Here is a 13,613-nt window from a genome sequence, read left to right as displayed (position 1 = left end):
TTCCATCAAGAGAGTTTTATAAAACTCTTGGACTCCCGAATTTGGAGTATCCTACTTTCACGCAATTCACAGGGTTCAACAAGCAATCGATATTTCACGATCAAGTATGTAGTACTCTTTGTAGTAGCGGTCCTTATATATCGTATTAACAATCGAAAAATGGTCGAAAGAAAAAATCCCTATTTGACAAGGCTTCTTCCTATACCTATGAATTCCATTGGACCCAAAAATGATACATTGGAAGAATCATCTGAGTCTTCCAATATCAATAGGTTGATTGTTCCGCTCCTGTATCTTCCAAAAGGAAAAAAGATCTCTGAGAGTTCTTTCCTGGATCCGAAAGAGAGTACTCGGGTTCTCCCAATAACTAAAAAGTATATCATGCCTGAATTTAACTGGGATTCGCGGTGGTGGAGGAACTGGATAGGAAAAAAGAGCGATTCTAGTTGTAAGATATCTAATGAAACCATCGCTGGAATTGAGATCTCATTCAAAGAGAAAGATATCAAATATCTGGAGTTCCTTTTTGTATATTATATGGATGATCCGATCCGTAAGGACCATGATTGGGAATTTTTTGATCGTCTTTCCCCGAGAAAGAGGCGAAACATAATCAACTTGAATTCGGGACAGCTATTCGAAATCTTAGTGAAAGACTGGATTTATTATCTCATGTTTGCTTTTCGTGAAAAAATACCAAAGGAAGTGGAGGGTTTCTTCAAACAACAAGGGACTGGGTCAATTATTCAATCAAATGATATTGAGCATGTTTCGCATCTCTTCTTGAGAAACAAGCGGGCTATTTCTTTGCAAAATTGTGCTCAATTTCATATGTGGCAATTCCGTCAAGATCTCTTCGTTAGTTGGGGGAAGAGTCCGCACGAATCGGATTTTTTGAGGAACATGTCACGAGAGAATTGGATTTGGTTAGACAATGTGTGGTTGGGAAACAAGGATCGGTTTTTTAGCAAGGTACGGAATGTATCATCAAATCTTCAATATGATTCCACGAGATCTAGTTTCATTCAAGTAACGGATTCTAGCCAATTGAAAGGATCTTCTGATCAATCCAAGGATTCTTTCGATTCCATTAGGAATGAGGATTCGAAATATCACACATTGATCAATCAAAGAGAGATTCAACAACTAAAAGAAAGATCGATTCTTTGTTGGGATCCTTCCTTTCTTCAAACGGAACGAACAGAGATAGAATCAGAGCGATTCCTTAAAATCCTTTCTGGATATTCCTCAATGTGCCGACTATTCATGGAACGTGAGAAGCAGATGAATAATCATCTGCTTCCGGAAGAAATCGAAGAATTTTTTGGGAATCCTGCAAGAGCCACTCGTTCTTTTTTCTCTGACAGATGGTCAGAACTTCATCTGGGTTCGAATCCTACTGATAGGTCTACTAGAGATCAGAAATTGTTGAAAAAAGAACAAAAGAAACATCTTGCTTTTTCCAGGCGATCGGAAAAGAAAGAAATAGTGAATTTATTCAAGATAATTATGTACTTACAAAATACCGTCTCAATTCATCCTATTTCATCCTATCGAGGATGTGATATGGTTCCAAAGGGTGAACTGGACAGTTCCAATAAGATTTCATTCTTGAACAAAAATCCGATAGACTTTTTGGAGGGAGGGTCCCATTGGCGTGCATCCAGTAGGAATTGAACCTACGAATTCGCCAATTATGAGTTGGGCGCTTTAACCATTCAGCCATGGATGCTTAGCGGGAATCCTCGTACATGGTGAATAACCAAATTCCAATTGAAGTGAAATCTTTCGGATAAATCAATGCAATTAGGAGGATTCGATGAAAGGACATCAATTCAAATCCTGGATTTTCGAATTGAGAGAGATATTGAGAGAAATCAAGAATTCTCGCTATTTCTTAGATTCATGGACCCAATTCAATTCAGCGGGATTTTTCATTCATATTTTTTTCCATCAAGAGAGTTTTATAAAACTCTTGGACTCCCGAATTTGGAGTATCCTACTTTCACGCAATTCACAGGGTTCAACAAGCAATCGATATTTCACGATCAAGTATGTAGTACTCTTTGTAGTAGCGGTCCTTATATATCGTATTAACAATCGAAAAATGGTCGAAAGAAAAAATCCCTATTTGACAAGGCTTCTTCCTATACCTATGAATTCCATTGGACCCAAAAATGATACATTGGAAGAATCATCTGAGTCTTCCAATATCAATAGGTTGATTGTTCCGCTCCTGTATCTTCCAAAAGGAAAAAAGATCTCTGAGAGTTCTTTCCTGGATCCGAAAGAGAGTACTCGGGTTCTCCCAATAACTAAAAAGTATATCATGCCTGAATTTAACTGGGATTCGCGGTGGTGGAGGAACTGGATAGGAAAAAAGAGCGATTCTAGTTGTAAGATATCTAATGAAACCATCGCTGGAATTGAGATCTCATTCAAAGAGAAAGATATCAAATATCTGGAGTTCCTTTTTGTATATTATATGGATGATCCGATCCGTAAGGACCATGATTGGGAATTTTTTGATCGTCTTTCCCCGAGAAAGAGGCGAAACATAATCAACTTGAATTCGGGACAGCTATTCGAAATCTTAGTGAAAGACTGGATTTATTATCTCATGTTTGCTTTTCGTGAAAAAATACCAAAGGAAGTGGAGGGTTTCTTCAAACAACAAGGGACTGGGTCAATTATTCAATCAAATGATATTGAGCATGTTTCGCATCTCTTCTTGAGAAACAAGCGGGCTATTTCTTTGCAAAATTGTGCTCAATTTCATATGTGGCAATTCCGTCAAGATCTCTTCGTTAGTTGGGGGAAGAGTCCGCACGAATCGGATTTTTGAGGAACATGTCACGAGAGAATTGGATTTGGTTAGACAATGTGTGGTTGGGAAACAAGGATCGGTTTTTTAGCAAGGTACGGAATGTATCATCAAATCTTCAATATGATTCCACGAGATCTAGTTTCATTCAAGTAACGGATTCTAGCCAATTGAAAGGATCTTCTGATCAATCCAAGGATTCTTTCGATTCCATTAGGAATGAGGATTCGAAATATCACACATTGATCAATCAAAGAGAGATTCAACAACTAAAAGAAAGATCGATTCTTTGTTGGGATCCTTCCTTTCTTCAAACGGAACGAACAGAGATAGAATCAGAGCGATTCCTTAAAATCCTTTCTGGATATTCCTCAATGTGCCGACTATTCATGGAACGTGAGAAGCAGATGAATAATCATCTGCTTCCGGAAGAAATCGAAGAATTTTTTGGGAATCCTGCAAGAGCCACTCGTTCTTTTTCTCTGACAGATGGTCAGAACTTCATCTGGGTTCGAATCCTACTGATAGGTCTACTAGAGATCAGAAATTGTTGAAAAAAGAACAAAAGAAACATCTTGCTTTTTCCAGGCGATCGGAAAAGAAAGAAATAGTGAATTTATTCAAGATAATTATGTACTTACAAAATACCGTCTCAATTCATCCTATTTCATCCTATCGAGGATGTGATATGGTTCCAAAGGGTGAACTGGACAGTTCCAATAAGATTTCATTCTTGAACAAAAATCCGATAGACTTTTTGGAGGGAGGGTCCCATTGGCGTGCATCCAGTAGGAATTGAACCTACGAATTCGCCAATTATGAGTTGGGCGCTTTAACCATTCAGCCATGGATGCTTAGCGGGAATCCTCGTACATGGTGAATAACCAAATTCCAATTGAAGTGAAATCTTTCGGATAAATCAATGCAATTAGGAGGATTCGATGAAAGGACATCAATTCAAATCCTGGATTTTCGAATTGAGAGAGATATTGAGAGAAATCAAGAATTCTCGCTATTTCTTAGATTCATGGACCCAATTCAATTCAGCGGGATTTTTCATTCATATTTTTTTCCATCAAGAGAGTTTTATAAAACTCTTGGACTCCCGAATTTGGAGTATCCTACTTTCACGCAATTCACAGGGTTCAACAAGCAATCGATATTTCACGATCAAGTATGTAGTACTCTTTGTAGTAGCGGTCCTTATATATCGTATTAACAATCGAAAAATGGTCGAAAGAAAAAATCCCTATTTGACAAGGCTTCTTCCTATACCTATGAATTCCATTGGACCCAAAAATGATACATTGGAAGAATCATCTGAGTCTTCCAATATCAATAGGTTGATTGTTCCGCTCCTGTATCTTCCAAAAGGAAAAAGATCTCTGAGAGTTCTTTCCTGGATCCGAAAGAGAGTACTCGGGTTCTCCCAATAACTAAAAAGTATATCATGCCTGAATTTAACTGGGATTCGCGGTGGTGGAGGAACTGGATAGGAAAAAAGAGCGATTCTAGTTGTAAGATATCTAATGAAACCATCGCTGGAATTGAGATCTCATTCAAAGAGAAAGATATCAAATATCTGGAGTTCCTTTTTGTATATTATATGGATGATCCGATCCGTAAGGACCATGATTGGGAATTTTTTGATCGTCTTTCCCCGAGAAAGAGGCGAAACATAATCAACTTGAATTCGGGACAGCTATTCGAAATCTTAGTGAAAGACTGGATTTATTATCTCATGTTTGCTTTTCGTGAAAAAATACCAAAGGAAGTGGAGGGTTTCTTCAAACAACAAGGGACTGGGTCAATTATTCAATCAAATGATATTGAGCATGTTTCGCATCTCTTCTTGAGAAACAAGCGGGCTATTTCTTTGCAAAATTGTGCTCAATTTCATATGTGGCAATTCCGTCAAGATCTCTTCGTTAGTTGGGGGAAGAGTCCGCACGAATCGGATTTTTTGAGGAACATGTCACGAGAGAATTGGATTTGGTTAGACAATGTGTGGTTGGGAAACAAGGATCGGTTTTTTAGCAAGGTACGGAATGTATCATCAAATCTTCAATATGATTCCACGAGATCTAGTTTCATTCAAGTAACGGATTCTAGCCAATTGAAAGGATCTTCTGATCAATCCAAGGATTCTTTCGATTCCATTAGGAATGAGGATTCGAAATATCACACATTGATCAATCAAAGAGAGATTCAACAACTAAAAGAAAGATCGATTCTTTGTTGGGATCCTTCCTTTCTTCAAACGGAACGAACAGAGATAGAATCAGAGCGATTCCTTAAAATCCTTTCTGGATATTCCTCAATGTGCCGACTATTCATGGAACGTGAGAAGCAGATGAATAATCATCTGCTTCCGGAAGAAATCGAAGAATTTTTTGGGAATCCTGCAAGAGCCACTCGTTCTTTTTTCTCTGACAGATGGTCAGAACTTCATCTGGGTTCGAATCCTACTGATAGGTCTACTAGAGATCAGAAATTGTTGAAAAAAGAACAAAAGAAACATCTTGCTTTTTCCAGGCGATCGGAAAAGAAAGAAATAGTGAATTTATTCAAGATAATTATGTACTTACAAAATACCGTCTCAATTCATCCTATTTCATCCTATCGAGGATGTGATATGGTTCCAAAGGGTGAACTGGACAGTTCCAATAAGATTTCATTCTTGAACAAAAATCCGATAGACTTTTTGGAGGGAGGGTCCCATTGGCGTGCATCCAGTAGGAATTGAACCTACGAATTCGCCAATTATGAGTTGGGCGCTTTAACCATTCAGCCATGGATGCTTAGCGGGAATCCTCGTACATGGTGAATAACCAAATTCCAATTGAAGTGAAATCTTTCGGATAAATCAATGCAATTAGGAGGATTCGATGAAAGGACATCAATTCAAATCCTGGATTTTCGAATTGAGAGAGATATTGAGAGAAATCAAGAATTCTCGCTATTTCTTAGATTCATGGACCCAATTCAATTCAGCGGGATTTTTCATTCATATTTTTTTCCATCAAGAGAGTTTTATAAAACTCTTGGACTCCCGAATTTGGAGTATCCTACTTTCACGCAATTCACAGGGTTCAACAAGCAATCGATATTTCACGATCAAGTATGTAGTACTCTTTGTAGTAGCGGTCCTTATATATCGTATTAACAATCGAAAAATGGTCGAAAGAAAAAATCCCTATTTGACAAGGCTTCTTCCTATACCTATGAATTCCATTGGACCCAAAAATGATACATTGGAAGAATCATCTGAGTCTTCCAATATCAATAGGTTGATTGTTCCGCTCCTGTATCTTCCAAAAGGAAAAAAGATCTCTGAGAGTTCTTTCCTGGATCCGAAAGAGAGTACTCGGGTTCTCCCAATAACTAAAAAGTATATCATGCCTGAATTTAACTGGGATTCGCGGTGGTGGAGGAACTGGATAGGAAAAAAGAGCGATTCTAGTTGTAAGATATCTAATGAAACCATCGCTGGAATTGAGATCTCATTCAAAGAGAAAGATATCAAATATCTGGAGTTCCTTTTTGTATATTATATGGATGATCCGATCCGTAAGGACCATGATTGGGAATTTTTTGATCGTCTTTCCCCGAGAAAGAGGCGAAACATAATCAACTTGAATTCGGGACAGCTATTCGAAATCTTAGTGAAAGACTGGATTTATTATCTCATGTTTGCTTTTCGTGAAAAAATACCAAAGGAAGTGGAGGGTTTCTTCAAACAACAAGGGACTGGGTCAATTATTCAATCAAATGATATTGAGCATGTTTCGCATCTCTTCTTGAGAAACAAGCGGGCTATTTCTTTGCAAAATTGTGCTCAATTTCATATGTGGCAATTCCGTCAAGATCTCTTCGTTAGTTGGGGGAAGAGTCCGCACGAATCGGATTTTTTGAGGAACATGTCACGAGAGAATTGGATTTGGTTAGACAATGTGTGGTTGGGAAACAAGGATCGGTTTTTTAGCAAGGTACGGAATGTATCATCAAATCTTCAATATGATTCCACGAGATCTAGTTTCATTCAAGTAACGGATTCTAGCCAATTGAAAGGATCTTCTGATCAATCCAAGGATTCTTTCGATTCCATTAGGAATGAGGATTCGAAATATCACACATTGATCAATCAAAGAGAGATTCAACAACTAAAAGAAAGATCGATTCTTTGTTGGGATCCTTCCTTTCTTCAAACGGAACGAACAGAGATAGAATCAGAGCGATTCCTTAAAATCCTTTCTGGATATTCCTCAATGTGCCGACTATTCATGGAACGTGAGAAGCAGATGAATAATCATCTGCTTCCGGAAGAAATCGAAGAATTTTTTGGGAATCCTGCAAGAGCCACTCGTTCTTTTTTCTCTGACAGATGGTCAGAACTTCATCTGGGTTCGAATCCTACTGATAGGTCTACTAGAGATCAGAAATTGTTGAAAAAAGAACAAAAGAAACATCTTGCTTTTTCCAGGCGATCGGAAAAGAAAGAAATAGTGAATTTATTCAAGATAATTATGTACTTACAAAATACCGTCTCAATTCATCCTATTTCATCCTATCGAGGATGTGATATGGTTCCAAAGGGTGAACTGGACAGTTCCAATAAGATTTCATTCTTGAACAAAAATCCGATAGACTTTTTGGAGGGAGGGTCCCATTGGCGTGCATCCAGTAGGAATTGAACCTACGAATTCGCCAATTATGAGTTGGGCGCTTTAACCATTCAGCCATGGATGCTTAGCGGGAATCCTCGTACATGGTGAATAACCAAATTCCAATTGAAGTGAAATCTTTCGGATAAATCAATGCAATTAGGAGGATTCGATGAAAGGACATCAATTCAAATCCTGGATTTTCGAATTGAGAGAGATATTGAGAGAAATCAAGAATTCTCGCTATTTCTTAGATTCATGGACCCAATTCAATTCAGCGGGATTTTTCATTCATATTTTTTTCCATCAAGAGAGTTTTATAAAACTCTTGGACTCCCGAATTTGGAGTATCCTACTTTCACGCAATTCACAGGGTTCAACAAGCAATCGATATTTCACGATCAAGTATGTAGTACTCTTTGTAGTAGCGGTCCTTATATATCGTATTAACAATCGAAAAATGGTCGAAAGAAAAAATCCCTATTTGACAAGGCTTCTTCCTATACCTATGAATTCCATTGGACCCAAAAATGATACATTGGAAGAATCATCTGAGTCTTCCAATATCAATAGGTTGATTGTTCCGCTCCTGTATCTTCCAAAAGGAAAAAAGATCTCTGAGAGTTCTTTCCTGGATCCGAAAGAGAGTACTCGGGTTCTCCCAATAACTAAAAAGTATATCATGCCTGAATTTAACTGGGATTCGCGGTGGTGGAGGAACTGGATAGGAAAAAAGAGCGATTCTAGTTGTAAGATATCTAATGAAACCATCGCTGGAATTGAGATCTCATTCAAAGAGAAAGATATCAAATATCTGGAGTTCCTTTTTGTATATTATATGGATGATCCGATCCGTAAGGACCATGATTGGGAATTTTTTGATCGTCTTTCCCCGAGAAAGAGGCGAAACATAATCAACTTGAATTCGGGACAGCTATTCGAAATCTTAGTGAAAGACTGGATTTATTATCTCATGTTTGCTTTTCGTGAAAAAATACCAAAGGAAGTGGAGGGTTTCTTCAAACAACAAGGGACTGGGTCAATTATTCAATCAAATGATATTGAGCATGTTTCGCATCTCTTCTTGAGAAACAAGCGGGCTATTTCTTTGCAAAATTGTGCTCAATTTCATATGTGGCAATTCCGTCAAGATCTCTTCGTTAGTTGGGGGAAGAGTCCGCACGAATCGGATTTTTTGAGGAACATGTCACGAGAGAATTGGATTTGGTTAGACAATGTGTGGTTGGGAAACAAGGATCGGTTTTTTAGCAAGGTACGGAATGTATCATCAAATCTTCAATATGATTCCACGAGATCTAGTTTCATTCAAGTAACGGATTCTAGCCAATTGAAAGGATCTTCTGATCAATCCAAGGATTCTTTCGATTCCATTAGGAATGAGGATTCGAAATATCACACATTGATCAATCAAAGAGAGATTCAACAACTAAAAGAAAGATCGATTCTTTGTTGGGATCCTTCCTTTCTTCAAACGGAACGAACAGAGATAGAATCAGAGCGATTCCTTAAAATCCTTTCTGGATATTCCTCAATGTGCCGACTATTCATGGAACGTGAGAAGCAGATGAATAATCATCTGCTTCCGGAAGAAATCGAAGAATTTTTTGGGAATCCTGCAAGAGCCACTCGTTCTTTTTTCTCTGACAGATGGTCAGAACTTCATCTGGGTTCGAATCCTACTGATAGGTCTACTAGAGATCAGAAATTGTTGAAAAAAGAACAAAAGAAACATCTTGCTTTTTCCAGGCGATCGGAAAAGAAAGAAATAGTGAATTTATTCAAGATAATTATGTACTTACAAAATACCGTCTCAATTCATCCTATTTCATCCTATCGAGGATGTGATATGGTTCCAAAGGGTGAACTGGACAGTTCCAATAAGATTTCATTCTTGAACAAAAATCCATTTTGGGGTTTATTTCATCTATTCCATGACCGGAACAGGGGGAGATACACGTTACACCACGATTTTGAATCAGAAGATATATTTCAAGAAATGGCAGATCTATTCACTCTATCAATAACCGAGCCGGATCTGGTGTATCATAAGGAATTTGATTTTTCTATGGATTCCTCCGGATTGGATCAAAAACATTTCTTGAATGAGTTATTGAACTCCAGGGATGAATCGAAAAAGCACTCTTTATTGGTTCTACCTCCTCTTTTTTATGAAGAGAATGAATCTTTTTATCGAAGGATCATAAAAAAATGGGTCCAGACCTCTTGCGGAAATAATGTGGAAGATCCAAAACCTAAAATAGTTGTATTTGCTAGCAACAACATAATGGAGGCAGTCAATCAATATAGATTGATCCGAAATCTGATTCAAATCCAATATAGCACCCATGGTTACATAAGAAATGTATTGAATCGATTCAATTGCAACTTCGAATATGGAATTCAAAGGTATCAAATAGGAAATGATACTCTGAATCATCGAACTAGAATGAAATACACGATCAACCAACATTTATCAAATTTGAAAAAGAGTCAGAAGAAGTGGTTCGATCCTCTTATTTTGATTTCTCGAACGGAGAGATCTATGAATTGGGATCCTAATGTATATAGATACAAATGGTCCAATGGGAGCAAGAATTTCCAGGAACATTTGGACTATTTCATTTCTGAGCAGAATAGCCGTTTTCAAGTAGTGTTCGATCGATTACATATTAATCAATATTCGATTGATTGGTCTGAGGTTATCGACAAAAAAGATTTGTCTAAGTCACTTTGTTTATTTTTGTCCAAGTTACTTCTTTTTTTGCCCAAGTTTCTTCTCTTTTTGTCTAACTCACTTCCTTCTTTTTTATTTGTGAGTTTTGGGGGTATCCCCATTCATAGGTCCGAGATCCACATCTATGAATTGAAAGGTCCGAATGATCCACTCTGTAATCAGTTATTAGAATCAATAGGTCTTCAAATCTTTCATTTGAAAAAAAGGAAACCCTTATTATTGGATGACCAAGATACTTCCCAAAAATCGAAATTCTTGATCAATGGAGGAACAATATCACCATTTTTGTTCAATAAGATACCAAAGTGGATGATTGACTCATTCCATACTAGAAAGAATCGCAGGAAATCTTTTGATAACACAGATTCCTATTTCTCAATGATATCCCACGATCCAGACAATTGGCTGAATCCCGTGAAACCATTTCATAGAAGTTCATTGATATACTATTTTTATAAAGCAAATCGACTTCGATTCTTGAATAATCAATATCACTTCTGCTTCTATTGTAACAAAAGATTCCCTTTTTATGTGGAAAAGGCCCGTATCAATAATTATGATTTTACGTATGGACAATTCCTCAAAATCTTGTTCATTCGCAACAAAATCTTTTCTTTTTGCGATGGTCAAAAAAAACATGCTTTTTTGAAGAGAGATACTATTTCACCAATCGAGTTACAGGTATCTAACATATTGATACCTAACGATTTTCCGCAAAGTGGCGACGAAGGGTATAACTTCTACAAATCTTTCCATTTTCCAATTCGATACGATCCATTCGTTCGTGGAGCTATTTACTCGATCGCAGACATTTCTGGAACACCTCTAACAGAGGGACAAATAGTCCATTTTGAAAAAACTTATTGTCAACCTCTTTCAGATATGAATATACCTGATTCAGAAGGGAAGAACTTGTATCAGTATCTCAATTTCAATTCAAACATGGGTTGGATTCACACTCCATGTTCTGAGAAATATTTACCATCCGAAAAAAGGAAAAAACGGAGTTCTTGTCTACAAAAATGCCTTGAGAAAGGTCAGATGTATAGAACCTTTCAACAAGATAGTGTTTTTTCAACTCTCTCAAAATGGAATCTATTCCAAACATATATACCATGGTTCCTTACCTCGACGGGGTACAAATATCTAAATTTCATATTTTTAGATACTTTTTCAGACCTATTGCCGATACTAAGTAGCAGCCAAAAATTTGTATCCATTTTTCATGATATTATGCATGGGTCAGATATATTATGGCGAATTCGTCAGATTCCATTGTGTCTTCCACAATGGAATCTGATAAGTGAGATTCCGGGTAATTGTTTCCATAATCTTCTTCTGTCCGAAGAAATGACTCATCGAAATAATGAGTTACTATTGATATCGACACATCTGAGATCGCTAAATGTTCAGGAGTTCTTCTATTCAATCCTTTTCCTTCTCCTTGTTGCTGGATATCTCGTTCGTACACATCTTCTCTTTGTTTCTCGAGTCTATAGTGAGTTACAGACAGAGTTCGAAAAGGTAAAATCTTTGATGATTCCATCATACATGATTGAGTTGCGAAAACTTCTGGATAGGTATCCTACATCTGAACTGAATTCTTTCTGGTTAAAGAATATCTTTCTAGTTGCTCTGGAACAATTAGGAGATTCTCTAGAAGAAATACGGAGTTTTGCTTTTGGTAGCAACATGCTATGGGTGGTGGTCCCGCTTATGGGGTCAAATCCATACGTTCTAAGAATAAATATTGGAATCTCATCGATCTCATAAGTATTATACCAAATCCCATCAATCGAATCGCTTTTTCGAGAAATACGAGACATCTAAGTCATCCAAGTAAAGCAATCTATTCCTTGATAAGAAAAATAAAAAACGTGAATGGTGATTGGATTGATGATCAAATAGAATCCTGGGTCTCGAACACTGATTCGATTGATGATAAAGAAAAAGAATTCTTGGTTCAGTTTTCTACCTTAACAACAGAAAAAAGGATTGATCAAATTCTATTGAGTCTTACTCATAGTGATCTTTTATCAAAGAATAACTCTGGTTATCAAATAAGTGAACAACCGGGAGCAATTTACTTACGATACTTAGTTGACATTCAAAAAAAGTATCTAATGATTTATGAATTCAATACATCCTGTTTAGTAGAAAGACGTATATTCCTTGCTAATTATCAGACAATTACTTATTCACACACCTTGTGGGGGCTAATAGTTTGCATTTCCCATCTCATGGAAAACCCTTTTCGCTCCGCTTAGCCCTACCTCCCCCTAGTAGGGGTATTTTAGTGATAGGTTCTATAGGAACTGGACGATCCTATTTGGTCAAATACCTAGCGACAAACTCCTATGTTCCTTTCATTACAGTATTTCTGAACAAGTTCCTGGATAACAAGCCTAAGGGTTTTCTTATTGATAATAGTGACTATATTGATGATAGTGACGATATTGATGATAGTGACGATATTGATGATAGTGACGATAGTGACGATATCGACCGTGACCTTGATATGGAGCTGGAGCTTCTAACTATGATGAATACGCTAACTATGGATATGATGCCAGAAATAGACCGATTTTATATCACCTTTCACTTCGAATTAGCAAAAGCAATGTCTCCTTGCATAATATGGATTCCTAACATTCATGATCTGGATGTGACTGAGTCGAATTACTTATCCCTCGGTCTTTTAGTGAACTATCTCTCCAGGGATTGTGAAAGATGTTCCACTAGAAATATTCTTGTTATTGCTTCGACTCATATTCCCCAAAAAGTAGATCCAGCTCTAATAGCTCCGAATAAATTCAATACATGCATTAAGATACGAAGGCTTCTTATTCCACAACAACGAAAACACTTTTTCACTCTTTCATATACTAGGGGATTTCACTTGGAAAAGAAAATGTCCCATACTAATGGATTCGGGTCCACGACGATGGGTTCAAATGTACGAGATCTTGTAGCACTTAACAATGAGGCCCTATCGATTAGTATTATACAAAAAAAATCCATCATAGACACTAATATAATTAGTTCTGTTCTTCATAGACAAACTTGGGATTTCCGATCTCAGGTAAGATCGGTTCAGGATCATGGGATCCTTTTCTATCAGATAGGAAGGGCTGTTTCACAAAATGTACTTCTAAGTAATTGCTCCATAGATCCTATATCTATCTATATGAAGAAGAAATCATGTGACGGGGGGATTCTTATTTGTACAAATGGTACTTCGAACTTGGAACGAGTATGAAGAAATTAACGATACTTCTTTACCTTTTGAGTTGTTCTGCCGGATCGGTCGCTCAAGACCTTTGGTCTCTACCCGGACCTGATGAAAAAAATGGGATCACATCTTATGGAC

Source organism: Vigna unguiculata, unplaced genomic scaffold (assembly GCF_004118075.2).
Source record: "Vigna unguiculata cultivar IT97K-499-35 unplaced genomic scaffold, ASM411807v1 contig_132, whole genome shotgun sequence".
Taxonomy (NCBI): Eukaryota; Viridiplantae; Streptophyta; class Magnoliopsida; order Fabales; family Fabaceae; genus Vigna; species Vigna unguiculata.
This window is presented reverse-complemented; position numbering follows the sequence as displayed.